At 34.1% G+C, this 10,145-nt stretch overlaps 1 long non-coding RNA gene across 1 annotated transcript; it reads left to right on the top strand.

The window, feature by feature from the left end:
* Positions 1–2,950: 2,950 nt before the first annotated feature.
* LOC137642308 (uncharacterized) lies at positions 2,951–3,814 on the top strand. The gene is made up of 2 exons (XR_011044751.1): positions 2,951–3,149; positions 3,622–3,814. It is a non-coding gene; the product is annotated as an uncharacterized lncRNA (long non-coding RNA).
* Positions 3,815–10,145: the final 6,331 nt, after the last annotated feature.

Below are 10,145 nucleotides of genomic sequence, written 5' to 3'. Positions count from 1 at the left end.
CCAAAAAACTATTAACAACTGCCAAAACGTGCGGAATTCCAATTATTTTATGATAAATGTTTGTTTCCCCAATTAATTTTGACTTCAACGATCTCTAAATAATTTCTATTATTATTCAGTTAAAAGGAAACGAAGCCAATATTGTTGATAGCGGAAGCGTTTTGCTCTATACTGTTAACAATTTGCATAAAAAAGACGGTGGAAATCCTGGAATAATTGTTGCCAGGCATTTACTGTTTTACAAACGAATATATTGACGTAAAGGAGTGATATTACGGTCGCAAACCCGTGAAAGATAATAACAAAGTATGTGAAAATTAAGTTCGCCTGTATTTTACTAGAATACGGCTGAGAAAAAAATATATTTTTCGGAGAATTTCAGTTTAAAATTACGGTTTTTTAAAGTTTTTATACCTACCTTACAATCCATAAATTGATGCCTATGGTAACATTTGGTGATCTGTAATAAAAGGAATCATTATAAATATGTGTTTATATCCTAAATTCAGTTTTAGTCATTGATTATGGAACTACTTTATAAACACAAGTATTAAATCCAAGTGAACTTCACAGGTTTGAGGAAAAATAGACATTACAAACCAGTTGGACTTGGGCTACCAAAAATACATTCACATGTTGGTGTGTGGATCAAGTTAGCGCCGACTTACATGAGACAATAGTTGTAGAGGCCTAACCTCGTTCGTGTAACGAAATACAGAAGGAAATACAGAAGTCCATAGTAATGGAATGGAGCTGGTGTCTTTTAAAGAAGTTCACCCATCGTTTTCAGGAAGACAAGTGTCTCAAATCTCTGACTGGTGATATCTACCCGAGGCCCTTGGCGTCAATAGGAGTAGGAGGAGATGATGATGATGATGATGATGATTGATATCGCTTGGCTTTCAATTTATTAACCTTTATCTAGATTCAGAATTTAATGAGCTTCCATTTTTATAAGATCCACATAGCTTTAACTTTTTTCTAACAAGTGGTAAAAGCTGCTTATCTTGCTAACTTGCACAATATCAAGATACTTTTTATAATCAACTCTCCACAGAAAGAAACGATCCTTCTAGTCTCCGACAATTCATGTGTCATTTAATTTTCGAAATCGAAGTACTTTTTATGATTAACTGTACCAGTAGACGTTAATCCATCATTTATGCTGCCTGGGTGAGCTTTGCCTCCAAGCTGAAAAGGATGAAGCATTGAAACAGGAATTAATTATATTCAGAAATCAATTTGAAGGTTAATAAAGCATTAATTTTTCTAACATATTTTTACGAATATTTTTTTCTACATTGTGAGAAGCTATTATTGAATTTGGAGACAGATTATGTTCGAATGTTAATTTGATTGCCTATACCTTTCTCAAGGATTCGTGGCATACCTTCCTTGAACTACTTTATAATTAACTTATTAAATTGATTTCATGAGAAAGAGGAAACATTCCAGAGTCTCATGAAGTGTTCGTTGCTGAGTCTGCGTCCCAGAATGCTTTCCATCAAGCGCAGCAGGTTATGATTCTTACCTGTACTCTCTAGGACAATTTATCTGAGAGAGAGAGAGAGAGAGAGAGAGAGAGAGAGAGAGAGAGAGAGAGAGAGAGAGAGAGAGAGAGAGAGAGAGAGAACCTATTGGTTATCTTTGAATAATCATAATCATTATTATTGTTATTGTTGTTGGTAGCTAAGCTACAACCTGAGTTCAAAAAGCAGGATGGTATAATACTCTGCATTATTTTATCATCACCAGAACATGAAATGAATATTTCCTTATATTAAGATTAAGTTATAAAGAAAAATAATGGAATCGTAATGTTTACAAAGGTAGCCAGTACGTCATAAGCGTTGCCACCTGTAGTATCCTTTAAATTAGCAAGACCTACGTGACTATGTTACAATATTCCCTCTAGTACGATTAAAGTAATATTCATTGAATAACGTTGTTCTAGTTTAAGATTAAACACTAATAATTAAGGTATATTTGTTTAAATTTTCTCAGTCCATCTATTATTTATGTTGGACACCCTGGAACCCCATCGACATGACGTCATCCCTACCCAGTATAGCCAAAATTGTTATCGAGAATATCATATAAATTTTATCATAAATTTCTTACTGATTTGAATAGAAACTTTTTAGGTACAAAAATGATTAATTCTTATAATAACATTAAAATATGATTATAAGTAATTTTCTTTCTATTGCTTTCTTAAATGAAGAAACGATAGTTTCTTTATTGAATGTCTCGTAAATTCATCAGATTCTCTCCATTATCGGTACTTAATCACATTGTAACCTAATATTATAGGCTTTTAATAAGTTTATCATTCTTCCAATTAAGCTGAAATCGATGCAAAATACGTTAAATAAAATAAAACACTGATAATTGATTCTGTCTTTATCTCCTCAGTAAAGAAGTCTTTTCAGGTTATTTTATTTGTAAATAATTACATCCTAATCACCATGAATAAAATATATATTTAAATATATATTCCTGAAATATTTTGTTAAAAGTTTATGGATATTTTGGGTGATTGAGAAATTTTCTTTATGATCGGTAATTACCTTACCTGGAGAAACATTCCTTGGAATGGGTAATTATCTCCGTAGTTTACTTTAGAATTTCTTTGAATTTGTTTCTTTCAATTTGTTTATTCTAATGTAATTCTGGTTTGTTCAATTAATGTTTGAGGCTTTATTTTTCCTAATCACTGTAAATAAAATTGTGCTAATTAACCGACCTCAACCTTCGTTGTGCAAACCAAAGTAAATAGGAGTTAAAGATAACTACTAACTACCTAATTTTCTTAATATTCCGAGCCAAACAACTCTACGAAGTAACTTCGAAGTCACTGTTGGAAGGGAAAACCAGTCCAACACCAACCGTCAAGGAGTGATTACTCTCGTTCACCTCACCTTACTTGGGATATTTCATCGATTTCTATTTGTCGTCGTAGTGCTGGACTTTTTCTAAATTACTCTACAACGATGGGACTCATTGTGTTTAGTGCTACGAAAACCGAGTGTAAAACTATGAACTAAATTAACTCTACACCTCGTCTGATGAATGTGGAGGCGACCAACAGCAAAGGCTATGGAATCATCATACCCATGCTCTTTTTCATCCTATGAAGTCATTAGAAGGTGGGTCATTGTATTGATTGGCACAATAGTAGTGGCATTTCTTTGGTGACTTTTATCATCCTCAAGTCAAAAAATAAATAAAGCCTTGAACTCAGTAATTGAAAATCGCTCTTGAAACTAGGTTTGTTTATAGGCTACTCTAATTAAAATTATCAATTGTCGACCTTAAATTGCTTGTTAATTGAAATTCGACCTTTTAACGTATATTCTTAAGTGATGCCCTCATCGCATATATTTCATTTGTTAATTAGGTCAAAATATTGAAATGGTTGGCTTTTGATTTGCAATTCTGAAATTTAATATTAAATTTATATTAGTTTTGGAGGTGAATTAAACTTTTTGATTTACCTTTATATATTGTAAACAATTTTAGTGTAGTCAAAAATTATATTCATATTTTCATTTAAACAATTCTATACAAATTCTGGTTTTCAATTTGAATTGGGTGGTTAAAGATTTACCTATCTTTTAGGTCTGGCTCAAGGTGGAGTGGAAAGCTTGGGACAGGAGTACATCTGCCAATGCTTCTAGGTTTGCTTTACCAGAAGCAATCGGTACTCCAAGTGAACTAGCATCAACTGACAACCAACTATATATAATAAATTTGTCAAGATTATTTAAAATCTACAGATGTTAGTTTCTGTATTACAAATAAATATTTTGTTTATTCACGGTCGTTTGTCCTAAGTCATTTTTTCTGCTCACACCATGTCTGTAGCTTTAATGTATTTATATAAACTACTAAATATAAATCATGGTTTCTATTAACTGAACAGACACATATGTTTTATTAATTTCATATATTCTGTCAGTTTAAAAGTTAAAAGAACCATACGTTCATGTCCGTGGCCATAGAGGAATGGGAGATACCAACCTTTCGTACCTCGAAAAAACAGGATTTTAGCTAAATATTCTGCTTATTTGGTTCAAAGGAATATTATGAAAGGATATTAATCAAAAATATACGTTTAATTATTTAAGATCCTATCGAATTCTAGTTTATTTTCTCATTACAGAATATTCCACGGAGCTGAATTTATTGGCAATTCTGGACCGCTTTGCTGCAGCAGTCCAGTTTTGTCAAAACTGAAATTGAGAATTTCCTTCTTAAGTATATAATTTTTCTCCCTAACCTTCTCCCATTAAAATTTGTATTATAAATATTTTATGCAATATTTATAGCAGTCTTAATCAGCATATTTGAGTTATTTAATATAAAATTTATTGTAAAATATACTTTAGTTTTATCGCTAAATGAGAGAATTAGCTCGTTCTTTAAGATCCCAATAGATGGCATCAGCGAGGCTATATTTAGAGAAAAATTCATGAAAATTTTCACCTTTGAGGAATGTTTTGGGAGTTACCTGTTGATGCCTCAGCCAATGGGAACCCAGTCATATGGTGCCTAAGCCAATGGGAAAACAATGCCGGCTTCCTGTTAACAAAGTGTTGTTTGCTCCTTCAATTACATGAAAGAGCCAAAGACCAGTTAATAAAATGCCATTATAGGTTTCTTTGTTTTAATGGATTTATTTATTTATTATTGCGTATAAATACTTAAATCATGATAGATTTTACATGTCAGGTATTACTTTTTTCGTTTTATTAATAAACTATACAGTGGTTAAGCTTCACAATCAGTTCATATCATTTACACTTCTACACAAAAGTTTATTGTACAAAGCTCATATATTTTGAATGTAAGATTAAAAATACGAAGTTATATGTAAAAAGTTACATATTGAAGTAATGTTCTGAAAAATGTGCTTTACATAAATTACCACATGATTTTATCAACATATACCTATTATAAACATCGACTCTGTAAATTCAACCACTTTCCTTTATCAGGTATCACTAGTGTGCTCATTGTACCCAAGTGATTATTTGATTAATTTTTTGATTTCAGGTTTTCTGGCATCCTGACATCTAAGGTCATTTACTCAAGTAATCATTTGATTAATTTATTGATTTCAGGTTTTCTGGCATCCTGAAATATAAGGTCATTGACTCCGATATACTTGATCGATGGTCATGATTAAACTCATGATGGGTATTCCATGAAAATTACGGCCTTTTTTATACTTATTTTTATTATAATCATTCAAAATTCCAAATAAGTTTCAATTGGTTAACTATTGTTATGTAAAAGCTATCAAATGGATAATTATATGAAAATATAATTATTCATTTCCTTATTTCCTCTCCTCACTGGGCTATTTTTTCCTGTTGCACCCCTTGGTCATAGCATTGTGCTTTTCCAAATAGGGTTATAGTTTAGCTAGTATAATAATAACAATAATAATAATAATAATAATAATAATAATAATAATAATAGTTTTCTTTGAAAATTAGTATAAAACCCGGGTTCGATTTTCAGGGATATTTTTATCAAAATATAATTTCCAGTTCCGATGTTCTCAGAATCAAAGCCTCATTGAAGTAGGTTAATTGCCTGGAAGAATGTGAATTTTTCCTTCAGAATAAAGCTTAGTAGATTCCTTTATACATATCGAGAAAACTATAAATAATTCCTAAATCAAATCATTTGCAGTTGAGAGAGAGAGAGAGAGAGAGAGAGAGAGAGAGAGAGAGAGAGAGAGAGACATATGTTGAATATAATTTTTTGACACTCAGTTCACTTGGTCTCTATCGGTATCCCTTAATATGCCTCTCACAGATACACGCACAAACACACATACACACTCATATGCAAACACACTCACGCATATATACACTCACACATACACACACACATATATTTATATATATATATATATATATATATATATATATATATATATATATGTGTGTGTGTGTATATATATATATATATATATATATATATATATATATATATATATATATATATATATATATATATATATATATATATATATATATATATATATATATATGACTTGAAAGACCCAGGCCTACATGGCTTAAGAGTATGGAGTGTGAAGTAGTAGATGATGAATGGAGAAGAGACAGAGATGACTGTCGAAATCTAATTGAGGCTCTTTGCGTCAATTTTCGTATGATGAGATGATGATATTCATAAATCAGTACAATAAATTCTACTAAAGCCTGAAATCCTAGAATGATATATTCCTAAGTTTATGAAAAGATATCCTTTAGAGGGATGAATTTTCATCAACTATAAAGAATTATCCAAGTAATTAGGGTTTCTGGTGGCCGACTGGAGATAACCTCATATCCCAATCTGTGAGTCTGGAGTTCGTTCCTCTTTCAAACCCGATTGTCTCCAGTTGAGTCAAGAACCTCACCGTCCTAATAAGCTTAAAGGTGTACACACTGCACCGTGACGTCACATCACATCACGTCACATCAAAATATTCTTGAAAAGAATGGTGTGAAAGTGCTATGAAGCTGACCAACCATTTAGTGTAAACATGTACATTTATTTACATGGAAGGATACATAGCAAAGTTGACGGAACGGTGACATGATGTGATGAAACGGTGACTCAATGGATAGTGTGAATACATAGCACAGTTGACAAAACGGTGACGTGTCATAATGTATAATGGGAATATATAGCACAGTTGACGAAATGGTGACGTGACGTGAGGAGACGGGGACATGATGAATAGTGCGAATACATGGCAAAGTTGATGGATCGGTGACGTGACGTGATGAATAGTGTGAATACTTAACATGGTTGATAGATGGGTGACGTGACATGATGAATAATGTGAATACATAGCAAAGTTGTTGGAAGAGTGACGTGACGTGATGAGACGGTGACGTGATGTATAGTGTGAATACATAGCACGGTTGACGGAATGGGGGCATGACATGATGAGAGGGTGACGTAATTAATGTAATAAATACATAGCAAAGTTGACGGAACGTTGACGTGACGTGATGAGACGGTCACGTGATGGATAATGTGAAGACATGGCACGGTTGACGGAACGGTGACGTAATGTGATGAGATGGTGATGTGATGAATAGTGTAAATATGTAGCACGGTTAACAGAACGGTGATGTGACGTGATGAGACGGTGACATGATGAATAGTGTGAATACACAGCACAGTTGATGGAAGATGACATGAGGTATTGAGATGATGACGTGATGAATAATGAGAATACATAGCAAAATTGACGGAATGGTTACGTGACATTGATGAGACAGTGATGTTATGAATAGTATGCATACATAGTGTGGTTGATGGAATGATGATGTGATGGGACGAGACGGTGACCTTATGATTAGTGTGATTACATATCATGGCTGATGGAACGATGATGTGACATGAAGAGACGATTATGTGATGAATAGTGTGAATACATAGCAAAATTAACTGAACAATGATGTGACGTGATGAGACGGTGACGTGACGTGATAAGATGGTAACATGATGAACAGTGTGAATACATAGTAAAGATGACAGAACGGTGACGTGTTGTAATTAGACGGTGACGTGATGAATAGTGTGAATAGTACGATTGACGGAGCGGTGACATGACGTGATGTGATGTGACGTGACGGTGCATTGTGAATCAGCCTTAAGTCGGTCATTCGTTCTTTCGTTCGTTTGTTTTAGAATGCCCTGCCTTAAGCAAGACACAGGTTCGTGCGTTGATAACCTGAAAAGTCATTGGTAGCCATTACCTGTCCCTCCCTGGTTCAAGCTTAAATGAAAAGTTGTCTTGGATACTGATCATTTGGGACATCGTTCTATCCCTTTCCTTTACCTCTCATTGGTGATATTTAAACCTTTAAACCTTTCCAGTATTTAAATGGCTACTTGTATCATCTCGTGACTTAATTTGGAAAATACCATTACAAATATAATACCACTGGTGTAAGCAACCCGTAAAAAATAACGGGTATAGATCCCTGATGTTCCCTGAAATAGAAGCAGATTATTTATTGATTATATTTCAGCGTGCCACGCTTTCATTGGATACATCCTCTGCTTGTTATTATCTCCACCAACGAAGTTGGGAGGAGATTATGCTTTTGCCCCTGTTTGTCTGGTTTTTTTTTCTGCGTGAATTTCGTGGACACAATTATAGTCATAGAGTAGTGAACATTGCAGGGATTAATTGATATATTAAGATGTGTAAGTGACCTAATTTTGAAAGACCTAGGTTAAAGGTCAAGGTCAAGGTTGAGCAGAATGTCGACCAAATTAACCCTGAGCAATTTGATTTCGAGAAAGAAGCAGCCCTGGGGGAGGTTTTCCCTCACAAAGTGTGTTTCTAGTTATGATTTCCTTTCTCAGTTTCCTCCGCCGTAATGATAACTGACATCCCAGAAAAATATATAATTATATAATTATCATCTCTCTCTCTCTCTCTCTCTCTCTCTCTCTCTCTCTCTCTCTCCACTTAATAATGCTTTCCGGATGTCACTGAGATATATTACTGCGTGTCACTCGCCGAACATTCATTAGTGAGTAACCTGCCAACACCAGCTGAAAACTATTCCGTCCAAATTAGAGTCTGATGGGCCACAACCGTTTAGCAACTTTGCGCAAGCTGTCTTTAGGGGAGTTGCAGGAAGGTCGGCTTAAGAACATTTATTTAGAACTAGATCAATCCTTTTAAGTAAGTCTCGTTTGTACTTTTATGTTGGTTATAACTATTGCTTTTCACTTCCCGAATTATGGTCAAAACAATTGCTTTCTGTTCTGTGAATGATTTTTACGATTCCAATTATAATTTTTTTTTTCGTATACGTCGTTATAAAAGCTATGTTTGTCCTGTTCTACGTGGACACAATACCTTACTGATTATAGAAATTACGATTCTTGAAAGTATTTGAAGTGTGATTAGATCATGTTGAAGGGTATATGGAGAGGGTTTGGGTATTCTCTTCGTACTCTCCAAAAGACATTAGTTCACCAAACTTTCAACTGGGCTCCACAAGGCACTCAAAAAGTTGGAAGACCGAATCCTACATGGCTGAGGATTATGAAGCGTGAAGTAGTAGATGATGAATAGAGATGAATTGATTTAAAACCTCAAGATAAAGACGACTGGCGAAATCTAACAAAGGCCCTTTGCGTCAATAGGCGTAGGAGAGGAGGATGATGATGTTTTAAAATGAAGAAATGACAATATATGTTTTTTTTTTTTTTAGTTCGAGGTAATTGATTTTTATTTCAGAATTTAAAACCTGAGTCAAACCAAGGAGATTTTATATTCAAGAGGCTAAGAACAAACGAAGACTGAGGAAGTTGTTAATTCAAACTAATAATGAAAACGACAGTTTTTAATATCTAGCAAGACAGTTCATCTGAGATGACAACATCGATCCTTACATTATTTTCCCCATATGCCCATGATTCGAAAATAGTATTGATATACTAATGGAGGTCACGAATAGAAACTTCGGATTTCTTGTATTCTTCACATGGAGGTTTCGTGATGAAGCCATGAATATGGTATAGATTTATAATTGGAAAAAATATAAAGGAATTAAAATGGGCTAAAAGATATGATGACTTACCTTAGATCTAGTCACTCTAAATCAAGTCAGAGAGAGAGAGAGAGAGAGAGAGAGAGAGAGAGAGAGAGAGAGAGAGGGGGGGGGGAATCTAATACTCTTAGGATCTAGGTTGTTTCTTGGAAAGGCTGGCTGTTTGTTAGTTGGTTTGTGAACAACTTCCTTGCCACCATTTTACTTATAGAGTAGTGAATCTTTCAGGGATTAATTGTTATGTTGAGACGTGGGACTGATTCAATTTTGAAAGTCCAAGGTTAAAGGTCAAGGCCAGGGTCGAGCAAAAGGTCCACCGAATTGACCCTAACCTTAACTCTGATTTCACCACATGGTTGTCACACAGGCTTCAAATACGTCTACGGTCTAGATTGATCTCAGAATGGCAAGCTTTTTTCGAGAAATAAGCTGCCATGGCGGAGGTCTGCACAGTCAGAAGGCTTTTCTAGTTTTTGATTGTGTTAATAACGGGTGCTTTTGCAGAGATTATTATTATTATTATTATTATTATTATTA

This window comes from Palaemon carinicauda, chromosome 6 (genome assembly GCF_036898095.1).
Source record: "Palaemon carinicauda isolate YSFRI2023 chromosome 6, ASM3689809v2, whole genome shotgun sequence".
Taxonomy (NCBI): Eukaryota; Metazoa; Arthropoda; class Malacostraca; order Decapoda; family Palaemonidae; genus Palaemon; species Palaemon carinicauda.
Note: the sequence above shows the minus strand (reverse complement) of the source record. Positions and strands in the feature narration are given on the sequence as shown.